The following is a 5,317-nucleotide window of genomic DNA, read 5'->3' on the forward strand; positions in this document are numbered from 1 at the left end:
GCTGTCCTGGAACTCACTATGTAGACCAGGCTGGCCTTGAACTCACAGAGACCCACCTGTCTCTGTCTCCCGAGTGCTGGGATTAAAGGCGTGCGCCACCTGTTTTTTGAGTTTAGGTAATCATCTGCTTTGGAACTTGAGGAACAGTTGATTAAGTATTATTTAATTCTCTCGTATATCTTAATGTATAGTGATTTTTTTCACCCACTTACAAGCCCCTCTCCTTGTGAGAGCGCTCAGACATAGATAAGCACACTGTAGACTTTCCCCTCCCTCTTTGCATGAATGTATTGTACATGTTTTCTGTGTTGTCTTCCTAAATATGCACACATATGCATAGTGTATATCTATGTGCTTTCTATGTTTTCTTTTAGATTACAGTTCCTTTTTAGTGATCTGTGGAGGTTTATTTGTTTGTGACAAGGTTTCTCTTTGTGGCTCAGGATGACCTGGAACTTGCTATGTAGCCCAGCCTGGCCTTGAACTTGCCACCCTGCTCCCTGTTTCAGCTTCCTAAGTGCTGGGATTGCAGGTGTGCACCACTGTGCACACCTAGAAGTTCTTTATGTCTACATAAATGAGTTTTTCCTCTTTACAATAAAAATGACTCATTCCATGTCAAACTGAATGTGATTTAGTGTCTATAACTGTGTACAATTTTATAGGAGAAAACTCCCCAATCAGTGAACAATCTGCTCTTAGAACATATCTCCCTATCCACATATACATATATGTTTAAGTATAATAAATATGAATGAGAAATAGATCAAAATTTTTCCATGCTCTTCTAGCTTTTTAAATGTATTATTTTGTGTGTATGAGTGTATTGCCTGTATGTGTGTAAGTGCGCCTGTGTCATGTAATGCTTTTGGAGGTCAGAAGAAGGCATCAGATCCCCTGGAACTGGAGTTTATGGACAGTTGTTAGCCACCATGTGGTGCTGGGAATTGAACCTGGGTCCTCTGCAAGAGCAGTCAGCACTCTTAACTGCAGAGCCATCTCTCTAGCCTGACTCTTCTTGCTTTTTAATAGAGACACAGATTATCATGAACCATGGTCATTGAACCAACAATTGTTTCTAGTCTTTTTTCATAATTAATATTGTTGCTGAGCATGGGGAGGCTGAGGCAGGGGGATCATGAGTTTGAGGCTACATAAAAGAAACCGTCTCAATAATAATACTAACAACAACATTGTGGTCCATGTCCTTATCTGTGCCTCTCTGTGAACATGTGAAGAGTTTATGGGCTTAAATTTCTAGAATTTTCTTTTGCTAGGCAAAAGAAAAATGACACTCTGAAATTGGATAGACATTGCCAAACCATCCACCAGGCTGTTTAGTATATGATCCTGTTCGTTCCACCCGTTTATGGGATTACACATTAACAAGCTGGTATGGTTTGAATGTACATCCCATTTATATTTTTAGCATTTTTATTTATATGTTTTGTATGTGTACATATATGTACAAGGCTAGAGGAGGAGTTGGTGTTCTACTCTGGCACACGCTGCCTTTCTCCCTTGGGACAGGGCCACTCACTGAATCTGGAGCTAGGCTGGCATCTAGCAAGCCCCTGTCCACCCCCATGCCCCCAGTGCACACAACCATGCCTAGCTTTTAACATGAGTTCTGGGGATTTGAACTCAGATCCTCATGCTTGTGCAGCAAGCACTCTTACCCTCTGAGCTCTCTTTCCAGCCCCAGCAGTTTTAAACATGTTTAAAATTCATTTGCATTTTCAGGGCTTTTGTTTTGTTTTGTTTACTGTTTATTTTGTGTTTTGGAGATGGGTTTCCCTATGTAGCTCAGGCTGGTCTGGAAGTCATTGTGAAGTCCAGACTGGCCTCCAAAGTCACAATCCTCCTGCTTCAGCCTCCTAAGCACTGGAATAACAAGCCTGTGACCCCAGCATTCACTGTTTTTCAGTTAAATTCTGTATATTTGCATTTTCCTTTAGATTAGATTCCTTTTCATGCTGATTTGGAGTGCTTCGCACATAAATCATGAGCTTTTCTTTAGCATAAGAATGCTTTGCTAATAAATAGGTATGAGTTGTTCAATCAACTCTATTTGATTCTTCATCTGAGAAAACGCAGAAAGCAGAAAAAAAATCCATTCTCAGAGCATATTTGAACTATTTTATTTGGACTAAAATGGCCACTGGGAAGCACGGTGAATGTCTGCAAAACCAAGGAATTCATCTCAGCATTATATATTTGTAGAGTAAATTAAGTCAACTTAAAATATTTAAAAAAAATTTTTTTATGTGTATGAATGTATTGCCTGCATGTGTATAAGTTCATCAGTGTCATGCAATGCCCTTGGAGGTCAGAAAAGGGCATTCGATCCCCTGGAACTGGGGTTATGGACGGTTATTAGTGGCCATCTGAATGCTGGGATTCAGTCCCTGGTCCTCTACAAAAGTAGCCTGTGCTCTTAACCACTGAGCCATCTCTCCAGCCCCAATTTAAAATATTTTATAGTTTATAAAACTATAAAAATAATAAAACTGTCAAATTAAGGCAACTTAAAATATTTTTATTGTTTATAAAACTATAAAAGTAATAAATACGTATTCACCTGTTCAAAAAAACCCAATATATTTGAACCCATAAATTATAGAGTGTGAGCTGTGCCCCCACCGACAAAGGCAGAGCCTCCACTAGCAGGTGAGCAGTCTTCTCTTCTTTCTATACGCCTACAAATAGGACTTTAGTCATGTTTTTCTACAAAAATGTTTTTATACTGGGGATTAAACATTGGGCCCTATGCATGCTAGACAAATGCTTTATCACTGAACCACACCCCAGCCCCTCACTGGGGCATTCTAGGCAGGTGCTCTACCACAGAGCCACACCTCCAGCCCCTCACTGGGGGATTCTAGGCAGGTGCTCTACCCCTGCGCCACACCCCAGCCCCTCACTAGGGGATTCTAGGCAGGTGCTCTACCCCTGCGCCACACCCCAGCCCCTCACTAGGGGATTCTAGGCAGGTGCTCTACCCCTGCGCCACACCCCAGCCCCTCACTAGGGGATTCTAGGCAGGTGCTCTACCCCTGCGCCACACCCCAGCCCCTCACTAGGGGATTCTAGGCAGGTGCTCTACCCCTGCGCCACACCCCAGCCCCTCACTAGGGGATTCTAGGCAGGTGCTCTACCCCTGCGCCACACCCCAGCCCCTCACTAGGGGATTCTAGGCAGGTGCTCTACCCCTGCGCCACACCCCCAGCCCCTCACTGGGGGATTCTAGGCAGGTGCTCAAATAGGGTCCCACTCCTTGAGCAGGCAGGTCTTGGATTTGTAATCCTCCTGCTTCTCAACCTCCCTGGCAGCTGGGATGACAGTACTATGCTGTTAGATCTGGCCTACAAATTTTATTTGATGAACTTTTTCCTAGAAACCTTGATGCAACATGCAGTCCAGCAGTCCCCTTTGCTTTGCTTAAGGATTCATTCCATTGCCACTCAACACATGGTGATCCTTATAGTTTGCTTTTTGCATCTGTAAATTGACCATGCATTGTCACAGACTCTAGAGTGGCTGCCTTTGGGAAAAGGAGGCTCAACTAATGTGGCTGAACAGACACGACCTTTAGAAACCTATTAACTAGCCCATCCCATGCAGCAAATTTCCTTCACATCTTCAACTCATATTTGGATGGCATTTCACACAGTGTTGGGGGGGGTCTTAGATTCAAAGGAGCAAAGTTAATCATAATATCGAAAAGCTTGCATTGGGGCCTTCCTGTATTCAGCACCTTTGATGTCTTGAACTTTTTTTTCACAAAGTTTGGTTTCTTACCTTGTTTAAAAAATTTTTTTAAATGCACCTCAAGGGATAAATCATTGGAATCAACAAAAAACTAGAATAGGGTCAGGATAGTGACTTCAGACCAGTGGGAACATGCCCAGCAGGCTGGCCTGTCCAGTTTTCATGCTAGAGCAGCCCTTGCCTCCCACATGTGCCTGCAGGGAGGTAGATCTGTGCCCCCAGGCAGCTGATACCCGGCCACTCCCAGAGTCTGAGTCTGGCTCTTACCCCAGGACAGGACACACACTGTGGGGTAGTGCTTCAAGGGTCCAGCTCTTGGAGACTCCTCTTCCCAAGACTCTTGTCCTGCCTGGATTTTCCCCAGAGAAAGAGGCCCTTTCTCCTCCTCCAAGGCACTTTTTACTCAGCCAAGCCCCTGGTGGCCACATCTGCCTAAGGGAGGCATCTTTCCAGTCAAGCCAAAAGGCACCCCTTTGCACAGGCTCCAGTCTTTCTGGGACTGTTTCAGGAGGCTCTGAGTTGGGTCTGCTTCAGGGAAGAGGGACAGGCCCAAGGGGGGTGAGTCCTGGCCTTCTCCACCATCTTCAGGGCTACTCTTCTAGGCTTGGGAACAGAGTTGTTCCAGGAGGGAACAACTGGGTAGCTGTTTTCTTCCACTGAATCCGTTCTGTGTTCATTCAACAAATATTTGAGGCTCTCCTCTCAGCCAAGGCCTGCTGTAGCCGGGGAAATATGCAGAACAGGCCGGACAAGGTCCCTGCCTTTGTGGAGCTGGCATTCTAGTGGGGGAAGCCAGATAAGGAACAAGTAAAATAAGTAAACAAGACCATTCTTCTAAGTGTGCTGTGAGGAAAACAAAACAGTGCCTCTGCCTAAGAGCCATGGGGGGAGGGAGGGCACAGTTCACACCTGAGAAAAACTGTCCTGAGAAGGTGGCACTCAACTGACGGGAAGGAAGGGGGCCTTGGCAGCTTAGGAAGAACATACCAGAAAAAAAGAAGAGCAAAGTGCAGCCTCCAGAGGCTGAGAGAGCATGTGTAAAGGGAGGCCAGAGTGGATTTATGCCAGGGTCTTGTGGCCTGGGTGGATCCATTCCAGATCCTTCCATGTATACAAGGTGTTAGGAGGGCTTAAGTAGCTGAGCAGCAGGAATCCCAGTGTATTGTGGGAAGGATAACTGAGGCTGCTTGCTGGACAGAGTTGGAAGTTAGGAGGCCAGGAGGGCAGCAGGGTCTGTGTAGAGGCTCCGGTGAGGAGGATATGGTGATATCTGAAGGAGGGCCTTATTGGGGGTGCAGGTTTCAAATTCTGTGTATGTGCTGTGTGTTGCTAGGGATTCAGCCTAGGGCCTCCCACATGCCAGGCAAGCGCTCTATACCTGAGCCATACCTCTAGCCCTATTTATTTATTTATTTATTTATTTATTTATTTTTTTTATTTTATGTGTATGAGTGGATTGCTGCATGTATGTGAGTGCACCCGTGTTGTGCAATGCTGCAGAAGTCAGAAGAGGGCTTCAGATTCCCTGGAACTGGAGTTAAGGATA

The sequence above is a fragment of the Nannospalax galili genome, unplaced genomic scaffold (genome assembly GCF_000622305.1).
Source record: "Nannospalax galili isolate Female #2095 unplaced genomic scaffold, S.galili_v1.0 scaffold159, whole genome shotgun sequence".
NCBI classification, from domain to species: Eukaryota; Metazoa; Chordata; class Mammalia; order Rodentia; family Spalacidae; genus Nannospalax; species Nannospalax galili.